This window comes from Anabrus simplex, chromosome 4 (assembly GCF_040414725.1).
Source record: "Anabrus simplex isolate iqAnaSimp1 chromosome 4, ASM4041472v1, whole genome shotgun sequence".
Classification (NCBI taxonomy): Eukaryota; Metazoa; Arthropoda; class Insecta; order Orthoptera; family Tettigoniidae; genus Anabrus; species Anabrus simplex.
In genome coordinates this window covers 79,305,861-79,321,849 of record NC_090268.1, presented here as the reverse complement: position 1 = coordinate 79,321,849, position 15,989 = coordinate 79,305,861, and the positions used below count along the sequence as shown (strand labels likewise).

Genomic DNA, 15,989 nt, shown 5'->3' with positions numbered 1-15,989 from the left:
AAGCGGTCGTTGTTTTAAGTTAGTTGCCTGGAGGAGAAGTGGGAATCAACGGAAAAACACTACTCAGTTGAACTCTCTATTCAGCTGACTTCCCGAGGCTGAGTGGACCCCGTTCCAGCCTTCGTACCGCTTTTCAAATTTCGTGGCAGAGCCGGGAATCGAGCTCGGACCTCCGGGGGTGGCAGCTAATCACACTAAGCACTAAACCCCGGAGGCAGACCCCTCCAAAAGTCACTGGATAATCATCACCATCATCATCATCATCTGTTTAGCCTCCAGGTTCGGTTTTCCCTCGGACTCAGCGAGGGATCCCACCTCTACCGCCTCAAGGGCAGTGTCCTGGAGCTTCAGACACTCGGTCGGGGGATACAACTGGGGAGAATGACCAGTACCTCGCCCAGGTGGCCTCACCTGCTATACTGAACAGGGGCCTTGTGGAGGGATGGGAAAATCGGATGGGATAGGCAAGGAAGAGGGAAGGAAGCGGCCGTGGCCTTAAGTTAGGTACCATTCCGGCATTCGCCTGGAGGAGAAGTGGGAAACCACGGAAAACCACTTTGAGGATGGCTGAGGTGGGAATCGAACCAGTGTACCCCGTTCTAGCCCTCGTACCACTTTTTAAATTTCGTGGCAGAGCCGGCAACCGAATCGAGGCCTTGGCTCGAATCCCGGCTCTGTCATGAAATTTGAAAAGTGTTACGAAGGCTGGAACGGGGTCCGCTCAGCCTCGGGAGGTCAACTGAGTTGAGGTGGATTCGATTCCCACCTCATCCATCCTGGAAGAGGTTTCCAGTGGTTTTTCACTTCTCCCCCAGACAAATGCCGGGATGGTACCTAACTTAGAGCAACGGCCGCTTCCTTCCTTCCTTCCTTCCTTCCTTCCTTCCTTCCTTCCTTCCTTCTTCCTTGTCTATCCATTCCAATCTCTCTATTCCCTGCCCCCCACAACGCCCCTGTTCAGTATAGCAGGTGAGGCTGCCTGGGCCAAAGATTAACTTACAACAACCATGTAAATGTATTTACCAAATAAATGTACAATAGCCTTCAAATAAATAATCTGACTGATAACTGATTTGATTCCCGGTAAGCACGATTGGATTTTTGGTGAGTTTATCAGATACACTTAAGAAAATGGAAGTTGCAACACCATGAAGCCATTGGTCGTTTGTGTTGATTTTCAAGATATGGAACGATGCCATGTAGGTATGTAACGATCAAAGTTTCACACCCATTGGTTTGTTGCTACAGGTCTCCCCACGTGATTGGTCGCGGAGGAATCAACTCCAGTATACGGACTCTGCTGTAGCGTAGTTGACTTTCAGTCTGTGCAGTGAAGTGTTCCCCATCAAACATGCCTCGACGACAGAGAAGAGCACGCTATCAACAACTGTCGCCGTTTGAGAGGGCTCGGATAATTGGGCTATGTGAGGCTGGATTATCGCTAAGGACTGTCGCTGCACGTGTTGGCCGACAGACATCTACGGTACAACGTGTATGGCAGCAGTGACCAAATGAAGGTACCCACACTCGTAGACCTGGCACATGCCCAGCGCGACAGACAACTGTGAGAGAGGATCGCCGCATCATTCGGATGGCCCGGATGGAACCCCATGCAACAGCAGAGCAAATTCGAGCAACTGTGGCACCCCACGTTACACAACAAACAGCTGGTAATCACCTGCGTGCAGCTGGCTTACGATCCCGTGTCCCTGCAGAAAGTGTTCCATTGACCCCACAACAGCGACGTGTAAGGCAGGCCTGGTGTCAAGAAAGATCGACGTGGGTCGACGAATGGCATTTTGTCGTCTTTAGTGATGAATCGCGCTTCTGTTTTGCCCGCAGTGATCGCCAGAATCGTGTGCGCCGACGTAACGGGGAGAGGGCCAGGTCTTATTTGTCGAGAGGCACACAGGGCCAACACAAAGCATTATGGTCTGGGGAGCTATTGGCTTTAATCTGAAATCGCAATTAGTGCTTGTTGAGGGCACTATGACTGCTCGACAGTGTATTGATATGGTACTCAATCCAGTGGTTGTCCCTATGATTACGAACATTGCTAATGGAATGTTTCAGCAGGACAATGCCCGGGTTCACACTGCACGCATCTCCAGAGAGCTGTCCACGACATCACAACCTTAGAATGGCCCGCCACATCCCCAGACCTCAGTCCTATTGAGCATGTGTGGGACATGATGGGTCGACAACTGGCCAACCGTCCTCAGCCACCCACAACTCTGGAACAACTGACCCGTGCAGTGCAGCAAGCATGGGTCACAATTCCTCAGGAAGCGATCCAGGGCCTTATTGACTCCATGCCTCGACGTATTAATCAATGTATTGCAGCACGTGGTGGACACATCCTGTATTGATTGTTGTCCAAACTTGCGGTCAGAGGGACCTGAAAGTGCAATCATCGAATGTCAACCTAACACTCGTCCTGCATGTTCAATTACAGCAATGTAGCACCACTCCTTCTGGGTAACCGCAAGCCACAGCGTATCTAATCTTTTCCTTCTTCTTTTTCTTCTTCTTAATAATCTGTTTACCCTTCAGGTTCGGTTTTTCCCTCGGTCTCAGCGAGGGATCCCACATCTACCGCCTCAAGGCCAGTGTCCTGGAGCGTGAGAATTTGGGTAGGTGAATACAGCTTTGGGGGGAAACAATACCTCACCCAGGCAGTCTCACCCGATATACTGAACAGGGGCCTTGTTGATGGATGGGAAGATTTGAAGGGATAAACAAGGAAGAGGGAAGGAAGCGGCCGTGGTCTTAAGTTAGGTACCCTCGCGGCATTTGCCTGGAGGAGAAGTAGGAAACCACGGAAACCCACTTCCAGAACGGCTGAGGTGGGAATCGAACCCACCTTTACTCAGTTGACCACCCGAGGCTGAGGATCTTATCACTTTTCAAATTTTCGTGGCAGACCCGGATATCGAACCCGCGCCTCTGGGGGTGGCAGGTAATCACGCTAACCACTACACCGCAGAGGAGGACTATTTCTCACAACGTAAATTGAAAATTACGTAGATTTCATTCATTATTTTCTTCCTCCATTTCAAAGTCGGGTATCGCCTCAGTGTCTGACATTCATGATTCAATTGAGTGAAGAAGTTCTTATGCCAGATTAAAAATAGCCGCCCGGACAGGGACTTGAACCCTGGACCCTTAGGTTAAAAGCTTAATGCTCTACCGACTGAGCTGTTCGGGCTCAGCTGTTCACAGTCTGGCTCTTCTGGCTGACAGTTGCGTGTTACAGTATGTACAGTATGCGAGGCATTTCGCATCCTTAGATCTACTGTATGTGCGTCCGCCTGTGTGGTGTGCTGCTAAGTGTGATTAGCTGCCCCTCGCAGAAGCCCGGGTTCGTTTTCCCGCTCTGCAAGGAAATTTGAAAAATGGTACGAGGGCTGGAATGGGGTCTACTCGGCCTCTGGAGGTCAACTGTGTAAAGGGGAGTTCGATTCCCACTTCATTCATCCTTGACGTGATCTTCCGTGGTTTCGCAAATGCCGGGATGACACGTAATTTCCCTCTTTCGATCTTCCCATCCCCCACAAGGCTCCTAGAAGGTGAGGTCGCCTGGGCGAGGTACTGGTCATTCTCCCCAGTTGTATCCCCCGACCCAATGTTTCACGCTCCAGGACACTGCCCTTGAGGCGGTAGAGGTGTGATCTCTCGCCGAGTCCGAGGGAAAAAGCAGGTTAAGAAAGAAGAAAGTTCTATAAAAATTCACTTCGTAACTAACTGGTAGTCGCCGCCTCTGTGGTGTAGTGGTTAGCGTGATTAGCTGCCACCCCCGGAGGTCCGGGTTCGATTCCCGGCTCTGCCACGAAATTTGAAAAGTGGTACGAGGGCTGGAACGGGGTCCACTCAGCCTCGGGAGGTCAACTGAGTAGAGGTGTGTTCGATTCCCACCTCAGCCATCCTCGAAGTGGTTTTCCGTGGTTTCCCACTTCACCTCCAGGCGATTGCCGGGATGGTACCTAACTTAAGGCCACGGCCGCTTCCTTCCCTCATCCTTGCCTATCCCTTCCAATCTTCCCATCCCCATAGCAGGTGAGGCCGCCTGGGCGAAGTACTGGTCATACTCCCCAGTTGTATCCCCCGACCAAGAGTCTGAAGCTCCAGGACACTGCCCTTGAGGCGGTAGAGGTGGGATCCCTCGCTGAGTCCGAGGGAAAAGCCGAACCTGGAGGGTAAACAGATGATGATGATGATGATGATGAACTAACTGGTAAAACAAATCTTAAATATCCAAAAACTATCCGGGCAACGCCGGATACTACAGCTAGTATAAAATAAAAATGTTAAAACAAGAATGCCATTATGAAACAAACATATATAGCAAGAAGATTCTAATAAATGATAAAATCATAACTGCTTTGATATTTTAAAAAATGTAGACCGAATAGTACTCACAGGTTTAACCATTTCTTGTGAGCCGACAGCGTCTTTTATTCTGGTTTTTAGCCTCATTCCTTTCTTCCTTCAAGTTCTTCATTCGTTATCAAATGTTTTTGCAAGTTGCTTTACGTCTTATGGCGACGATGAGAGAGGAAAGGTCTAGAAGTGGTCGTGGCCTTATTTGAGGTACAGCCCCGGCATTTGCCTGTTGTGGAAATAGGATACAACGGAAGACCATCTTCAGGGCTGCCGACAATGGGGCTCGAACCCACTATCTTCCGATTACTGGATACTGGCCGCACTTAAGCGACTACACCTAGCAAGCTCGGTATATGAATATTTCTTCATAATTGCATTAGAGAATGTTGACAGTAACCTGTCACTGATTCTGATACCTGATACTGTTTTCATGCCCACACTCTCCAGGTCCAAACTAAAACATTAATTTCCTGAGCATTCCATGCAATTTTCGATTCCTTATGATGCTTGCCAGTTATATTCGTGTTTTTCTTCGTGTACGGCAATCCTTTTGATACTTAAGCATTTAACCAAACGCAGTATAGTGTAGTGTAGATACATTGTAGCATAGATACAGTACGGTACATTTAGATAGTGCCGTATCTTGCCTGCTTTATTCGTGTGTTATCTTTCGTGTGTATCTATTAGACCCTAATACTAATAATAATTTGTCTAAGCATTTAGCTTTGTTGGTAATCTTTGAGTACAGTAGTTCTTGCAAATTTCATTTCTGTTGTGCTTAGTAGTGACATACGGTACGGTACCGGTATCGTAATTAGGATACGTCTGAAGGTAGTTTAAAAATTACTGTAGTGTACTGTACAGTAGTATACGAGTAATATCCTATTAGAATTTAGTGTGCTTATTTTATTATTGTAAAATATTTGTGTAGTACTGGTGTAGTAGAGGTATCCGTAGAAACTCTTACTAAAATATTGTTGAAATTAGGATAGGCTTGATTGCAGTTTGGAATTGTGTAGTTCTTGTGTATTACTTTCGATATTCAGTAATTAACAGCAGTTTTTATACTGTTAGGGGTTGTAGGATAAAAAAAATAGAGCACAACTAAGTAGTATTGTAGTGTAGTCGTATATTAATTACCTTATTGTTGTGTACTATCCCAGACAATATATCCCTCCGTTCATTTTTTTTTTTTTTGCAAATAAGGTACTTTATTTTTTTAATTTATAATTTTTCCCCCGTAAAGAATGGCTAAGGAGCGCGAGTGTACTTATTGTGGGTGTGGTGAGGCATTGAGGGGTATGAGGGATGAGTTGGAAAGTTTGAGGGAGATAATTAGGATTCTCACAGAAGACAGGAAGGAAGATAGGACTCCCTCAAACAATGTACAGGTTACAGTAGGTGTAAAAGAGGGAGGGGAAGGAAAGGGAGGAGTTGTAGAAGACAGGTGGTCTAATGTTCTAAGGGGAAGGAGATTGCAGGCCAAGGGCTCTATTCAGGATCAGAATTCAGACCAGGTGTCTGTGCGAAATCGGTACGAGTCACTCCAGGTAGAACAAGAGAGGGAAGATGAGGGACAGGGAACTATTGCTGAGATGCATGGAAGTAGGAGGAAGGGAAAAGGTAGGAAAGGGAAATGTAGAGTAGAGAATAGGAAAATACAGGTGGAACAGGGTCATGGGAAGGAGAAAATGGAGGAGGAAGTAGCTTCTGCAGCTATCAGGAAAGATACGGCTGACCAGGAGGGGAGGGGATCAAATGAGGTGGGTAGGGTTGAGGCTCTGGTCATGGGGGATTCCATCGTTAGACACGTGGGGAAAGTGTGTGGAGGAAAGGGAACCAGGGTAGAATGTTATCCAGGAATTAGGTTGAGGCAGATGTTGAGGAAAGTAGAAGAGAGGGAGGAGGGGAAGGAGAAGGTGGTAGTGTTTCACGTTGGTACCAACAACGTAAGACAAGCTGATATAAGTACCAACATAGTTGGAGATGTGTGGGATCTGATAAATGCAGCACGGGTGAAGTTTAAGAAAGCGGAGATTGTTATTAGTGGAATACTGTGTAGGAGGCATACTGACTGGAGGGTGATTGGGGATTTAAATGAGACTATGGAGTGGGTATGTGGGAAACTGGGAGTGAAATTTCTAGATCCTAATGGGTGGGTAGGAGATAGGGATCTGCGCTCGGATGGCCTTCATTTAAACCGCAGTGGTACGTATAAGTTAGGAAATTTGTTTGGAAGGGTAATAGGGAGGTACATTCAGGAAAACGGGATGGCCTAGGGAGCGGTGATAAGGGAACAGGGAACTGGAAATCAAGTAGGGATGACATAAAATTGTTAGTGCTAAACTGTAGAAGTATTGTAAAGAAAGGAATAGAATTAAGTAATTTAATAGATATATATTTACCAGATATTGTAATAGGAGTTGAATCATGGCTGAGAAATGATATAATGGATGCAGAAATTTTCTCACGGCACTGGAGTGTGTATCGTAGAGATAGGATAGGAAAGGTGGGAGGGGGAGTTTTCATTCTGGTGAAAGAAGAAATTGTAAGCTACGAAAAAGTTAAAGATGAGACACATGAAATTCTAGGTGTAAGGCTCATTTCTAAAGATAATAGGCAACTTGATATATTTGGAGTGTACAGATCGGGAAAGGGTAGCACTGATGCGGATTCGGAATTATTTGATAGGATAGTCAGCTATGTGGGAAACGACATGGAAAGAAATGTGATTGTAGCGGGAGATCTGAATTTGCCAGATGTAAATTGGGAAGGAAATGCGAACGACAGGAAGCATGACCAACAAATGGCAAATAAGTTAATATGGGAAGGACAGCTGATTCAGAAAGTGATGGAACCGACCAGAGGGAAAAATATCCTGGATGTGGTGCTGATAAAACCAGATGAGCTCTATAAGGAAACTGAAGTAATAGATGGTATTAGTGATCATGAAGCTGTTTTTGTGGTAGTTAAAAATAAATGCGATAGAAAGGAAGGTCTTAAAAGTAGGACTGTTAGGCAGTACCATATGGCTGATAAAGCAGGTATGAGGCAGTTTCTAAAAAGTAACTATGATCGGTGGAAAACGGTAAATAAAAATGTAAACAGACTCTGGGATGGGTTTAAAGAAATTGTTGAGGAATGCGAAAACAGGTTTGTACCTTTAAGGGTGGTAAGGAATGATAAAGACCCACCTTATTATAATAGAGAAATAAAGAGACTAAGAAGGAGGTGCAGACTGGAAAGAAATAGAGTTAGAAATGGCTGTGGAAGTAAGGAGAAATTGACGGAACTTATTAGAAAATTGAATCTAGCAAAGAAGGCAGCTAAGGATAACATGATGGCAAGCATAATTGGCAGTCATACAAATTGTAGTGAAAAATGGAAGGGTATGTATAGATATTTTAAGGCAGAAACAGGTTCCAAGAAGGACATTCCAGGAATAATTAATGAACAAGGGGAGTGTGTATGTGAGGATCTTCAAAAGGCAGAAGTATTCAGTCAGCAGTATGTAAAGATTGTTGGTTACAAGGATAATGTCGAGATAGAGGAAGAGACTAAGGCCAAAGAAGTAATAAAATTTACATATGATAACAATGACATTTACAATAAGATACAAAAGTTGAAAACTAGAAAAGCGGCTGGAATTGATCAGATTTCTGCGGATATACTAAAGACAATGGGATGGAATGTAGTACCATATCTGAAGTACTTATTTGATTATTGTTTGGTCGAAGGAGCTATACCTGATGAATGGAGAGTTGCTATAGTAGCCCCTGTGTATAAAGGAAAGGGTGATAGACATAAAGCTGAAAATTACAGGCCAGTAAGTTTGACATGCATTGTATGTAAGTTTTGGGAAGGCATTCTTTCTGATTATATTAGACATGTTTGTGCAATTAATAACTGGTTCGATAGAAGGCAATTCGGTTTTAGGAAAGGTTATTCCACTGAAGCTCAACTTGTAGGATTCCAGCAAGATATAGCAGATATCTTGGATTCTGGAGGTCAAATGGACTGTATCGCGATTGACATGTCTAAAGCATTTGATAGGGTGGATCATGGGAGACTACTGGCAAAAATGAGTGCAATTGGACTAGACAAAAGAGTGACTGAATGGGTTGCTATATTTCTAGAAAATAGATCTCAGAGAGTTAGAGTAGGTGAAGCTTTGTCTGACCCTGTAATAGTTGAGAGGGGAGTTCCTCAGGGCAGTGTTATCGGACCTTTATGTTTTCTTATATATATAAATGATATGAGTAAAGGAGTGGAATCGGAGGTAAGGCTTTTTGCGGATGATGTTATTCTCTATAGAGTGATAAATAAGTTACAAGATTGTGAGCAACTGCAACGTGACCTCGAAAATGTTGTGAGATGGACAGCAGGCAATGGTATGTTGATAAACGGGGCTAAAAGTCAGGTTGTGAGTTTCACAAATAGGAAAAGTCCTCTCAGTTTTAATTACTGTGTTGATGGGGTGAAAGTTCCTTTTGGGGATCATTGTAAGTATCTAGGTGTTAATATAAGGAAAGATCTTCACTGGGGTAATCACATAAATAGGATTGTAAATAAAGGGTACCGATCTCTACACATGGTTATGAGGGTGTTTAGGGGTTGTAGTAAGGATGTAAAGGAGAGTGCATATAAGTCTCTGGTAAGACCCCAACTAGAGTATGGTTCCAGTGTATGGGACCCTCACCAGGATTACCTGATTCAAGAACTGGAAAAAATCCAAAGAAAAGCAGCTCGATTTGTTCTGGGTGATTTCCGACAAAAAAGTAGCGTTACAAAAATGTTTCAATGTTTGGGTTGGGAAGAATTGAGAGAAAGAAGAAGAGCTGCTCGACTAAGTGGTATGTTCCGAGCTGTCAGCGGAGAGATGGCGTGGAATGACATTAGTAGACGAATAGGTTTGAATGGCGTTTTTAAAAGTAGGAAAGATCACGATATGAAGATAAAGTTGGAATTCAAGAGGACAAACTGGGGCAAATATTCATTTATAGGAAGGGGAGTTAGGGATTGGAATAACTTACCAAGGGAGATGTTCAATAAATTTCCAATTTCTTTGAAATCATTTCGGAAAAAGGCTAGGAAAGCAACAGATAGGGAATCTGCCACCTGGGCGACTGCCCTAAATGCAGATCAGTATTGATTGATTGATTGATTGATTGATTGATTGATTGATTGATAAAATCCACATAGTGAAACAGGTGATCCCTACTTTGAGAGAGGAGGATTAGTGGTGCATTAAAGTAGAGTTTTGGACTTATTATCGTGAGTGGTATGTTTATTTCGCTAAATGTGGAAGAAACAAAGGACTACATAAGTATTCAAGCTTCTTCTTACCGGGCGAGTTGGCCGTGCGCGTAGAGGCGTGCGGTTGTGAGCTTGCATCCGGGAGATAGTAGGTTCGAATCCCACTATCTGCAGCCCTGAGAATGGTTTTCCGTGGTTTCCCATTTTCACACCGGGCAAATGCTGGGGCTGTTCCTTAATTAAGGCCACGGCCGCTTCCTTCCAACTCCTAGGCCGTTCCTATCCCATCGTCGCCGTAAGTCGGTGCTGTCGGTGCGACGTAAAGCCCCTAGCAAAAAAAAAAAAAAAAAAAAAAAACAAAAAAACAAAGCTTCATCTTCTGCTTCGTAATCTGGTGTCCTGTCAGGGTCGGTTTTTCCCTCGGACTCAGCCAGGGATCCCACATCTATCGCCTCATGGGCAGTGTCCTGGAGCTTCAGACTCTGGGTCGGGGATACAACTGGGGAGAATGACCAGTACCTTGCCCAGGTGGCCTCACCTGCTATGCTGAACAGGGGCCTTGTGGAGGGATGGGAAGATTGGGTGGGAAAGGCAAGGAAGTGGGAAGGAAGCGGCCGTGGCCTTAAGTTAGGTACCATCCCGGCATTTGCCTGGAGGAGAAGTAGGACACCATGCAAAACCACTTCCAGGGTGGCTGAGGTAGGAGTCGAACCCACCTCTACTCAGTTGACTTCCCGCCCTCGTACCACTTTCCAAATTTCGTGGCAGATTCGGGAATCGAACCCGCACCCCGGGGGTGGCAGCTAATCACGCTAACCATTACACCACAGAGGCGGACGTTAAGCTTCATTGTGCGTTATATTTTGTTTGACGTAACTGATAATCACGTAATACCACATGATTCAACTAAGAGGGCTAACATTACTTTTATGTCAGTTAAAAGTTAGTCGCCCGAACAGGGACTTGAACCCTGGACCCTTAGGTTAAAAGCCTAATGCTCTACCAACTGAGCTATTCGGGCTCTGTTGTGCGATGCGTAGTTGTTCCGGCTGACAGTTGCTAGTTACAGTATGTGCAGTATCTGAGGCATTTCAGATCTTTAAATTTATGTGCAAAGCCTAAGCTTACACTGCACCTTATTATTACTTTCCTTCTTCTTATTTTTATTTCGAACTGCATAGCCGGAGATGTACATTAAAGTAGACATCTGAAAATTTCCCTCCAAGATGTAGCACGATGATAACGATTGAACTTGGCTGCTTCTTAAATGCTGTCTTACGTGCTATGTCGTTCGCCTCTGTGGTGTAGTGGTTAGTGTGTTTAGCTGCCACTCCCGGAGGCCCGAATATGATTCCCGGCTCAGCCGCGAAATTAGAAAAGTTGTACGAGCGCTGGAACGGAGTCCACTCAGGCTCGGGGTGTCAACTGAGTAGAGGTGGGTTCGATTCCCACCTCAGCTATCCTCGAAGTGTTTTTTTCGTAGTTTCCCACTTCTCCTCCAGGCAAATGCTGGGATGGTACCTAACTTAAGGCCACGGTCGCTTCCCTCCCTCTTCCTTGTCTATCCCTTCCAGTCTTCCCATCACCCACCAAGGCTCCTGTTCAGCAGAGCAGGTGAGGCCGCCTGCGAGAGGTACTGGTCATTCTCCCCAGTTGTAACCCCCGACCCAATGTCTTACGCTCCAGGACACTGCACTTGTGGCGGTAAAGGTGGGATCCCTCGCTGAGTCCGAGGGAAAAGCCAACCCTGGAGGTTAAAGAGATTAAGAAAGAAAGGAAAAAGTAAATTTCCTGTTATTCATTGAGCAAAACGTAATGCACAATATTTATATAATTCAGAATCATGATCATCATCTTCTGTTTACCCTCCAGGTTCGGTTTTTCCCTCGGACTTAGCGAGGGATCTCACCTCTATCACCTCAAGGGCAGTGTCCTGGAGCTTCAGACTCTTGGTCGGGGGATACAACTTTGGAGTATGACCAGTACCTCGCCCAGGCGGCCTCACCTGCTATGTTGAACAGGGGCCTTGTGGAGGGATGGGAAGATTGGGAGGGATAGGCAAGGAAGAGGGAAGGAAGCGGCCGTGGCCTTAAGTTAGGTACCATCCCGGCATTCGCCTGGAGGAGAAGTGGGGAAACCACGGAAAACCACTTCCAGGATGGCTGAGGTGGGAATCGAACTCACCTCTACTCATTTGACCTCCCGACGCTGAGTGGACCCCGTTCCAACCCTCGTACCACTTTTCAAATTTCGTGGCAGAGCCGGGAATCGAACCCGGGCCTCCGGGGGTGGCAGCAAATCACGCTAACTACTACACCACAGGGGCGGACTTTATATAATTCAACAAGTTCTTGTTTGATTTTGTACAGTGTTGTGCGATTTTCCCTATTCACTGAATTTCTGAAAAAAGCATCAAAATCTTATCAGACATCCGATAGTAATATCTAGCCTCTAAATGGTGACGGAGTTTCGTTACTAGTGAGGAAGTAGTGGGGATATAGATATTTACTATCCACAATCAAAGTCTGTCCGCCTCTGTGGTGTATTTTTTAGCGTGATTAGCTGCCAAGCCCGGAGGCCCGGGCTCGAATCCCAGCTCTGTCATGAAATTTGAAAAGTGTTACGAAGGCTGGAACGGGGTCCACTCAGCCTCGGGAGGTCAACTGAGTTGAGGTGGATTCGATTCCCACCTCAGCCATCCTGGAAGAGGTTTCCCGTGGTTTTTCACTTCTCCTCCAGGCAAATGCCGAGATGGTACCTAGCTTAGAGCCACGGCCGCTTCCTACCCTCTTCCTTGTCTATCCATTCCAATCTCCCCATTCCCTGCCCCCCACAACGCCCCTGTTCAGTATAGCAGGTGGGGCTGCCTGGGCCAAAGATTAACTTACAACAACCATGTAAATGTATTTACCAAATAAATGTACAGTAGCCTTCAAATAAATAATCTGACTGATAACTGATTTGATTCCCGGTAAGCACGATTGGATTTTTGGTGAGGTTATCACATACACTTAAGAAAAAGGAAATTGCAACACCATGAAGCCATTGGTCGTTTGTGTTGATTTTCAAGATATGGAACGATGCCATGTAGGTATGTCATCATCATCATCATCTGTTTACCCTCCAGGTTCGGTTTTCCCTCGCACTCAGCGAAGGGTCCCACCTCAACCGCCTCAAGGGCAGTGTCCCGGAGCTTCAGACTCTTGGTCGGGGGATACAACTGGGGAGAATGACCAGTACCTCGTCCAGGCGGCCTCACCTGCTATGCTGAACAGGGGCCTTGTGGAGGGATGGGAAGATTGGAAGGGATAGGCAAGGAAGAGGGAAGGAAGCGGCCGTGGCCTTAAGTTAGGTACCATCCCGGCATTCGCCTGGAGGAGAAGTAGGAAACCACGGAAAACCACTTCCAGGATGGCTGAGGTCTGAATCGAACCCACCTCTACTCAGTTGACCTCCCGACGCTGAGTGGACCCCGTTCCAGCCCTCGTACCACTTTTCAAATTTCGTGGCAGAGCCGGGAATCGAACCCGGACCTCCGGGGGTGGCAGCTAATCACGCTAGCCACTACACCACAGAGGCAGACATGTAGGTATGTACCGATCAAAGTTTCAGACCCATTGGTTTGTTGCTACAGGTCTCCCCACGTGATTGGTCGCGGAGGAATCAACTCCAGTATACGGACTCTGCTGTAGCGTAGTTGACTTTCAGTCTGTGCAGTGAAGTGTTCCCCATCAAACATGCCTAACGACAGAGAAGCGCACGCTATCAACAACTGTCGCCGTTTGAGAGGGCTCGGATATTTCGGTTATGTGAGGCTGGATTATCGCTAAGGACTGTCGCTGCACGTGTTGGCCGACAGACATCTACGGTACAACGTGTATGGCAGCAGTGACCAAATGAAGGTACCCACACTCGTAGACCTGGCACATGCCCAGCGCGACAGACAACTGTGAAAGAGGATCACCTCATCATTCGGATGGCCCGGATTGAACCCCATGCAACAGCAGAGCAAATTCGAGCAACTGTGGCACCCCACGTTACACATCAAACAGTTGGTAATCTCCTGCGTGCAGCTGGCTTACGATCCCGTGTCCCTGCAGAAGGTGTTCCATTGATCCCACAACAGCGACGTGTAAGGCAGGCCTGGTGTCAAGAAAGATCGACGTGGGTCGACGTATGGCATTTTGTTGTCTTTAGTGATGAATCGCGCTTCTGTCTTGACCGCAGTGATCGCCGGAATTGTGTGCGCCGACGTACCGGAGAGAGGGCCAGATATTATTTGTCGAGAGGCACACAGGGCCAACACAAACCATTATGGTCTGGGGAGCTATTGGCTTTAATGTGAAATCACAATTAGTGCTTGTTGAGGGCACTATGACTGCTCGACAGTGTATTGATATGGTACTCAATCGAGTGGTTGTCCCCATGATGGCGAACATTGCTAATGGGATGTTTCAGCAGGACAATGCCCGGGTTCACACTGCACGCATCTCCAGAGAGCTATCCACGACATCACATTCTTAGAATGGCCCGCCAGATCCCCGGACCTCAGTCCTATTGAGCATGTGTGGGACATGATGGGTCGACAACTGGCCAACCGTCCTCAGCCACCCACAACTCTGGAACAACTGACCCGTGCAGTGCAGCAAGCATGGGTCACAATTCCTCAGGAAGCGATCCAGGGCCTTATTGACTCCATGCCTCGACGAATTAATCAATGTATTGCAGCTCGTGTAGGGCACATCCTGTATTGATTGTTTTCCAAACTTGCTGTCAGAGGGACCTGAAAGTGCAATCATCGAATGTTAACCTAACACTCGTCCTGCGTGTTCAATTACAGCAATGTAGCACCACTACTTCTGGGTGTTGCAATTACACCTTTTCCTTCAGTGTAATTTAAACTCAAGTAACCGCAATCCACAGCGTATATAACTTATTTTTATTTTTCTTCTTAATAATCTGTTTACCCTCCAGGTTCGGTTTTTCCCTCGGACTCAGCGAGGGATCCCACATCTACCGCCTCAAGGCCAGTGTCCTGGAGCGTGAGAATTTGGGTAGGTGAATACAGCTTTGGGGGGAAACAATACCTCACCCAGGCAGTCTCACCCGATATACTGAACAGGGGCCTTGTTGGTGGATGGGAAGATTTGAAGGGATAAACAAGGAAGAGGGAAGGAAGCGGCCGTGGCCTTAAGTTAGGTACCCTCGCGGCATTTGCCTGGAGGAGAAGTAGGAAACCACGGACACCCACTTACATAACGGCTGAGGTGGGAATCGAACCCACCTTTACTCAGTTGCCACCCGAGGCTGAGGATCTTATCACTTTTCAAATTTTCGCGGCAGGCCCGGATATCGAACCCGGGCCTCTGGGGGTGGCAGTTAATCACGCTAAACACTACACCGCAGAGGAGGACTACTTCTTACAACGTAAATTGAAAATTACGTGGATTTCATTCATTATTTTCTTCCTCCATTTCAAAGTCGGGTATCGCCTCAGTGTCTGACATTCATGATTCAATTGAGTGAAGAAGTTCTTATGCCAGATTAAAAATTTCCGCCCGAACAGGGACTTGAACCCTGGACCCTTAGGTTAAAAGCCTAATACTCTACCGACTGAGCTATTCGGGCTCAGCTGTTCACAGTCTGGCTCTTCTGGCTGACAGTTGCGTGTTACAGTATGTATAGTATGCGAGGCATTTCAGATCCTTAGATCTATGTGCGTCCGCCTGTGTGGTGTGCTGCTAAGTGTGATTAGCTGCCACTCCCAGCAGCCCGGGTTCGTTTTCCCGCTCTTCAAGGAAATTTGAAAAGTGGTACGATGGCTGGAATGGGGTCTACTCAGCCTCTGGAGGTCAACTGTGTAAAGGGAAGTTCGATTCCCACTTCTTTAATACTTGACGTGATCTTCCGTGGTTTCGCAAATGCCGGGATGACACTTAATTTCCCTCTTCCGATCTTCCCATCCCCCACAAGACTCTTAGCAGGTGAGGCCGCCTGGGCGAGGTACTGGTCATTCTCCCCAGTTGTATCCCCCGACCCAATGTTTCACGCTCCAGGACACTGCCCTTGAGGCGGTAGAGGTGTGATCTCTCGCCGAGTCCGAGGGAAAAAGCAGATTCAGAAAGAAGAAAGTTCTATAAAAATTCAATTCGTAACTAACTGGTAAAACAAATCTTAAATATTCAAAAACTATCCGTTCAACGCCGGGTACTACAGCTAGCATAAAATAAAAATGTTAAAACAAGAATATCATTATGCAATAAACATATATAGCAAGAAGATTCTAATAAATGATAAAATCATAACTGCTTTGATATTTAAAAAAAATATGTCGAAATAATAGTACTCAC

General features: G+C 46.3%; 2 non-coding genes across 2 annotated transcripts; both read right to left on the bottom strand.

Annotated features, from left to right (window-relative positions):
• Positions 1-10,587: 10,587 nt before the first annotated feature.
• Positions 10,588-10,660, bottom strand: TRNAK-UUU (transfer RNA lysine (anticodon UUU)). The gene has a single exon. It is a non-coding gene; the product is annotated as a tRNA-Lys (tRNA).
• Positions 10,661-15,194: 4,534 nt separating this feature from the next.
• TRNAK-UUU (transfer RNA lysine (anticodon UUU)) lies at positions 15,195-15,267 on the bottom strand. The gene has a single exon. It is a non-coding gene; the product is annotated as a tRNA-Lys (tRNA).
• Between the last annotated feature and the right edge of the window lie 722 nt (positions 15,268-15,989).